A 7,775-nucleotide genomic window follows, 5' to 3' on the forward strand; every position below is an offset into this window, starting at 1 on the left:
ACCCATCCTGGATAGATCTGTCATTTCAGCAGAGCCTTCAACATAGGAGGGATGTGGCTGGCCTTACTGTTATGTACAAGGCCAATATTGTCAAAATACCACACTTGGATCCACTTCGAGGACAGCGTGAAACAAGCTTTTATGCCACAAGACGGGCAGAAAGCAGCAACTTCACTCTGGCTGTACCCTTCTCCAGAACATCACTCCATCTGAGATCATACATACCCAGGATGACTCGAGTATGGAACACATTCGTACAGCATAATGATGTCAACGAGATAACGTCATTTGATCAAATGAAAATGCTGGCCCACAGATGGCTCCAGCTTCATCCTGTTCCCTACTTGTATGTCTCATAACAATAAAAATGCTTTCAAATGAGCTGATGTAGGTACCAGCTCTTAGCTTGCCAATAAAGTTAGGAATCCTTAACCTGTAAATAGCTGTCAATAAAGCTAGGGATCCTTAACCTTGTCAAACCCTGTGTAAAAAAAAGAGAGAGAGAGAGCAAGAGAGAGAGAGCAAGAGAGAGACAGCAAGAGAGAGCAAGAGAGAGACAGCAAGAGAGAGACAGCAAGAGAGAGAGAGCAAGAGAGACACTATGGGTCTTCTATGGTAAGTCATAAAATCTCTGGTGGATGTAACGTCTTGTAAAAATATCATAAAGTGGACATTATGTCTTACTAACATATCGGTCCATTTATTCTAACAGAACATTTTCTGCACGTGAAATTCTGAGCCCACGTATTGTGTAATGACAGGTGTGAAGGGTGATTAATGTTGGCAGATCATTGGTTCAAGGTACTGTGTAATGACAGGTGTGAAGGGTGATTAATGTTGGCAGATCCTTGATTCAAGGTATTGTGTAATGACAGGTGTGAAGGGTGATTGTGAGACCTCTACCCACTCTACCTGAGGTATCCCAGCGAGTGAGCACGTCTCCTGTGTATCCCAGTGCTTAACAGAATAGGGAATAGCATATGGAGGTACAAAATAAAAAAAATGGGAACTATGGCTATAGTTTACTTAATAACATAAAAGGGCTAGAATACCACATATACTGATGGACATTTACATAATATAACAATTGACCTATGAGACTTATTACCAGGGGGAAAGGTAGATGTTATCAGTAACATGGACTAGTACTCACTCTTAATTCACCGACCAGCTGACCCAAGATTCCCAATGCGTGGTCCACTACACACGCAGCTGTCCAGAGCTCCCGCTCCCCGGACCTGTCACCAACAACCTCCTTGCTCAGCTGTTCCCTGGGCTTATATCGTAGTCAAAGTACCCCCTCCCCAATGGGGTATGTACCACATGTTACGACCTGACGCCGAGGTCTGACGCCGTCAAGAACAAAAGACCTCAGACGTGGGCGTGACTACCCGACATTTGCTAAGGCAGGTGTGACCATATAATTAGGTCTCCCAAGAGACCTCACAAGCCCATCTGAACTGCATCACATGATTAATGTTGGGAGATCCTTGATTCAAGGTATTGTGTAATGACAGGTGTGAAGGGTGATTAATGTTGGCAGATCCTTGATTCAAGGTATTGTGTAATGACAGGTGTGAAGGGTGATTAATGTTGGCAGATCCTTGATTCAAGGTATTGTGTAATGACAGGTGTGAAGGGTGATTAATGTTGGTAGATCCTTGATTCAAGGTATTGTGTAATGGCAGGTGTCAAGGGTGATTAATGTTGGCAGATCCTTGATTCAAGGTATTGTGTAATGACAAGTGTGAAGGGTGATTAATGTTGGCAGATCATTGGTTCAAGGTACTGTGTAATGACAAGTGTGAAGGGTGATTAATGTTGGCAGATCCTTGAGTCAAGGTATTGTGTAATGACAGGTGTGAAGGGTGATTAACGTTGGCAGATCCTTGATTCAAGGTACTGTGTAATGACAGGTGTGAAGGGTGATTAATGTTGGCAGATCCTTGATCAAAGGTATTGTGTAATGACAGGTGTGAAGGGTGATTAATGTTGGCAGATCCTTGATTCAAGGTATTGTGTAATGATAGGTGTGAAGGGTAATTAATGTTGGCAGATCCTTGATTCAAGGTATTGTGTAATGGCAGGTGTGAAGGGTGATTAATGTTGGCAGATCCTTGATTCAAGGTACTGTGTAATGACAGGTGTGAAGGGTGATTGTTGGCAGATCCTTGATTCAAGGTATTGTGTAATGACAGGTGTGAAGGGTGATTAATGTTGGCAGGTCCTTGATTCAAGGTATCCTGTAATGACAGGTGTGAAGGGTGATTAATGTTGGCAGTTCCTTGATTCAAGGTATCGTTTAATGGCAGGTGTGAAGGGTGATTAATGTCGGCAGATCCTTGATTCAAGGTATCGTTGAATGGCAGGTGTGAAGGGTGATTATTGTCGGCAGATCCTTGATTCAAGGTATTGTGTAATGACAGGTGTGAAGGGTGATTAATGTTGGCAGATCCTTGATTCAAGGTATCCTGTAATGACAGGTGTGAAGGGTGATTAATGTCGGCAGATCCTTGATTCAAGGTATCGTTTAATGACAGGTGTGAAGGGTGGTTAATGTCGGCAGATCCTCGATTCAAGGTATCGTTTAATGGGAGGTGTGAAGGGTGATTATTGTCGGCAGATCGTTGATTCAAGGTATCGTTTAATGACAGGTGTGAAGGGTGATTAATGTCGGCAGATCCTTGATTCAAGGTATCGTTTAATGACAGGTGTGAAGGGTGATTAATGTCGGCAGATCGTTGATTCAAGGTATCGTTTAATGACAGGTGTGAAGGGTGATTAATGTCGGCAGATCCTTGATTCAAGGTATCCTGTAATGACAGGTGTGGACTGCGATTAATACGTAGTGGCAGGTGTTCTGGTACATCCTACACACAAACGTCACATTCCAAGACTGAGTGTTGTGATTATGTAAGTTGACGTACCTTAGTGCACGCTGGTAATGTTTTGGTGTTGAGGACAAGAGTGCTAGGAGGGTTTGTGTGTTGTAAACAGCACGCCATCACTCACCAATCTCTGTCTTACACTGGTTGTGGATCCCACTTATTTGCTTATCCAAGGGTACCCAACACTGGTAAACCGGAGGTAGCTTCCTCAAACATACCCGACACTGGTAAGCAGGATGTAGCTTCCTCACACATACCCAACACTGTTAAACCGGAGGTAGCTTTCTCACACATACCCAACACTGGTAAACCGGAGGTAGCTTCCTCACACATACCCGACACTGGTAAACCGGAGGTAGCTTCCTCACACATACCCAACACTGGTAAGCAGGAGGTAGCTTCCTCACACATACCCAACACTGGTAAACCGGAGGTAGCTTCCTCACACATACCCAACACTGGTAAGCAGGAGGTAGCTTCCTCACACATACCCAACACTGGTAAGCCGGGGTTAGCTTACTCACACATACCCAGCACTGGTAAACCGGGGAGTGCTTAGTCATACCCAGCCCAGTTGTCCCCCCCTGCCATGCCAGGACCCTGTTTAAACTTCTCTCTCTACAACTTCCTCTAATTCACTTTACATCTTCCCACTAGTCAGGTGGATCATCTCACTACCATCACCAGTCAGGTGGATCATCTCACTACCATCACCAGTCAGGTGGATCATCTGACTCACTACCATCACCAGTCAGGTGGATCATCTGATTCACTACCATCACCAGTCAGGTGGATCATCTGACTCACTACCATCACCAGTCAGGTGGATCATCTGACTCACTACCATCACCAGTCAGGTGGATCATCTGACTCACTACCATCACCAGTCAGGTGGATCATCTGACTCACTACCATCACCAGTCAGGTGGATCATCTGACTCACTACCATCACCAGTCAGGTGGATCATCTGACTCACTACCATCACCAGTCAGGTGGATCATCTGACTCACTACCATCACCACCAGTCAGGTGGATCATCTGACTCACTACCATCACCACCAGTCAGGTGGATCATCTGACTCACTACCATCACCACCAGTCAGGTGGATCATCTGACTCACTACCATCACCACCAGTCAGGTGGATCATCTGACTCACTACCATCACCACCAGTCAGGTGGATCATCTGACTCACTACCATCACCACCAGTCAGGTGGATCATCTGACTCACTACCATCACCACCAGTCAGGTGGATCATCTGACTCACTATCACCACCAGTCAGGTGGATCATGACTCAGTACCATCTTCACCAGTCAGGTGGATCATCTCACTCACTACCATCACCACCAGTCAGGTTGATCATGACTGACTACCATCACCACCATAAGTCAGGTGGATTATCTGACTCACTACCGTCACCACCACCAGTCAGGTGGGTCATCTGACTCATTACCATCACTATCATGTGTCAGATGGGTCATCTGACTCACCACCACCTGTCAGGTAGGGATGACAACAGGTGGTGAGAATAAACAGAGCCACTATTTAGACTTAATTAAAACAGACGTGACCTCGAGAGAGAGAGAGAGAGAGAGAGAGAGAGAGAGAGAGAGAGAGAGAGAGAGAGAGAATGAGAATCACCCCCACGAGATGTGATAACGCACGAGATAGGACCACGCCCACACCCGTGACCACGCCAACATGAAACTATGTTCAAGTCCCTGCTTGCTGGCGAAACTGTTGGTGCACAATATACTGGGACACCCCAGGGGACCGTGGTCCCACAATACCACCATGGGACCAGAGTGTATCATAGTCATACAACAGCATCACGGGGCTAGGACGAAGGAAGACGCCAAGGACGCTCCACTGAGTTAGGACATCCACTCTCAACTACCCCCCCCCCAACACGTGTGCATGTGCGCGTGCGTATGTACGTGCGTGTGAGTGTACACCTTCACCTACCCTTCAAGAATACCAAAACATGGTTGCACAAGAGGTGTGATACACAAGTTAGCACACAACTTACTACAAACCTTCCCCGCCCTTCATTACCTCCTGCTTATGGTAATATATATTGTGTGGTCATAACTACAGTGTTGTAAGAGCCACGCAGTCTACTGCTAATGTTACCTAACATCATCAAAGTTATTCTATCCCATTTTAGAGTACAATTTGGCTTATATATTGGTACAACCTATTAAAACATACAATACGAGCAGTATTTTATATTATAATATAAAATACTGCTCGTTGAACTAGTACATCAAAGAGGGACTAGAATGAAATTAGCCTAGAGTCATCCACACCATCGTGTGTCCTTGGGTAGCGAGTACAACATCCAGTTCTGCTGGTCCAGTCGATTAGGGCGTCATGCGTTTTCGCCCACCATGAGGCAGGCCAAAGCAGCATGGGTTCGAGTCCTTGGCTAGTGCAGTGTTGTTATTGATTTTATATATATATATATATATATATATATATATATATATGTCGTGCCAAATATGTAAAACTGGTCAATTAGCAAGAACTCATTTAAAATTAAGTCCTTTCTAAAATTTTCTCTTATACGTTTAAAGATATATTTTTTTCATTAATGTTAATGTAAAAATATTTAATTTTGCACCAGAAGAATCTTAGAAAACTTACCTAACCTTATTATAACAAGAACAATTTATTTTAGCCTAACCCAACTAAATATATTTTAATTTGTTTACAATAATTTAATATTAAACAAACACAGTGAAATATATTTTTTTTCGTTAGGTTATGAATGATTTTGACGAAATTATTACATACACAAATTTTCGGTTGTCCTATATGGCAAGATGAGCGTTGCTATTTAAGCCAAGATCGCAAGTTCTGCCTATTCGGCACGACATATATATATATATATATATATATATATATATATATATATATATATATATATATATATATATATATATATATATATATATATATATATATATATATATATATATATATATAAATTCATTTCCAAGTTGAAAAAGCACATATGCAACAAATAGTTTCGCCTACACAACGGGCTTCTTCAGTCGAATACAAAGGAGACAGCAGAAGCAGTGGACATGTAGAGACGATGTAATCATTTCAGTACCCTCGAAGACGAAGTTTTGAGGTGGTCAGTCCCCTAGCCTGGAAAAACCTCTGCTCAATAGGCAGGTCCCTACATCCATCCTACCTCCCACAGGCAGGTCCCTACATCCATCCTACCTCCCACAGGCAGGTCCCTCCATCCATCCTACCTCCCACAGGCAGGTCCCTCCATCCATCCTACCTCCCACAGGCAGGTCCCTCCATCCATCCTACCTCCCACAGGCAGGTCCCTCCATCCATCCTACCTCCCACAGGCAGGTCCCTCCATCCATCCTACCTCCCACAGGCAGGTCCCTACATCCATCCTACCTCCCACAGGCAGGTCCCTACATCCATCCTACCTCCCACAGGCAGGTCCCTCCATCCATCCTACCTCCCACAGGCAGGTCCCTCCATCCATCCTACCTCCCACAGGCAGGTCCCTCCCATCCATCCTACCTCCCACAGGCAGGTCCCTACATCCATCCTACCTCCCACAGGCAGGTCCCTACATCCATCCTACCTCCCACAGGCAGGTCCCTCCATCCATCCTACCTCCCACAGGCAGGTCCCTCCAACCATCCTACCTCCCACAGGCAGGTCCCTCCATCCATCCTCCCTCCCACAGGCAGGTCCCTCCATCCATCCTGCCTCCCACAGGCAGGTCCCTCCCATCCATCCTACCTCCCACAGGCAGGTCCCTCCCATCCATCCTACCTCCCACAGGCAGGTCCCTCCCATCCATCCTACCTCCCACAGGCAGGTCCCTCCCATCCATCCTACCTCCCACAGGCAGGTCCTTACATCCATCCTGCCTCCCACAGGCAGGTCCCTCCATCCATCCTGCCTCCCACAGGCAGGTCCCTCCATCCATCCTGCCTCCCACAGGCAGGTCCCTCCCATCCATCCTGCCTCCCACAGGCAGGTCCCTCCCATCCATCCTGCCTCCCACAGGCAGGTCCCTCCCATCCATCCTACCTCCCACAGGCAGGTCCCTCCCATCCATCCTACCTCCCACAGGCAGGTCCCTCCATCCATCCAACCTCCCCCATGCAGGTCCATCCTACCTCCCACAGGCAGGTCCCTCCATCCATCCTACCTCCCACAGGCAGGTCCCTCCCATCCATCCATCCTACCTCCAACAGGCAGGTCCCTCCCATCCATCCATCCTACCTCCCACAGGCAGGTCCCTCCCATCCATCCATCCTACCTCCCACAGGCAGGTCCCTCCCATCCATCCATCCTACCTCCCACAGGCAGGTCCCTCCCATCCATCCATCCTACTTCCCACAGGCAGGTCCCTCCCATCCATCTATCCTACCTCCCACAGGCAGGTCCCTCCCATCCATCCATCCTACCTCCCACAGGCAGGTCCCACCCATCCATCCATCCTACCTCCCACAGGCAGGTCCCTCCCATCCATCCATCCTACCTCCCACAGGCAGGTCCCTCCCATCCATCCATCCTACCTCCCACAGGCAGGTCCCTCCCATCCATCCATCCTACTTCCCACAGGCAGGTCCCTCCCATCCATCCATCCTACTTCCCACAGGCAGGTCCCTCCCATCCATCCATCCTACCTCCCACAGGCAGGCCCCTCCCATCCGTCCTACCTCCCACAGGCAGGTCCCTCCATCCATCCTACCTCCTACAGGCAGGAAGATCCTACCAACTCATCCCCTCACCCCACAGAGAGCTTTTTACTCTCCAAAACGTCATCCTTCCAACAGGTTTATCTTTTCCTCGGGAAAGAAAGGGGAGGAATTTATTTAAATTCCCTACTCCCC

General features: G+C 47.1%; 1 protein-coding gene across 1 annotated transcript in view; it reads right to left on the bottom strand.

Annotated features, from left to right (window-relative positions):
* Positions 1-7,775, bottom strand: part of Pka-C1 (Protein kinase, cAMP-dependent, catalytic subunit 1) — a gene marked incomplete in the record, with an annotated part of 110,012 nt that overhangs the window by 100,917 nt on the left and 1,320 nt on the right.

This window comes from Cherax quadricarinatus, chromosome 84 (genome assembly GCF_038502225.1).
Source record: "Cherax quadricarinatus isolate ZL_2023a chromosome 84, ASM3850222v1, whole genome shotgun sequence".
NCBI lineage: Eukaryota > Metazoa > Arthropoda > Malacostraca > Decapoda > Parastacidae > Cherax > Cherax quadricarinatus.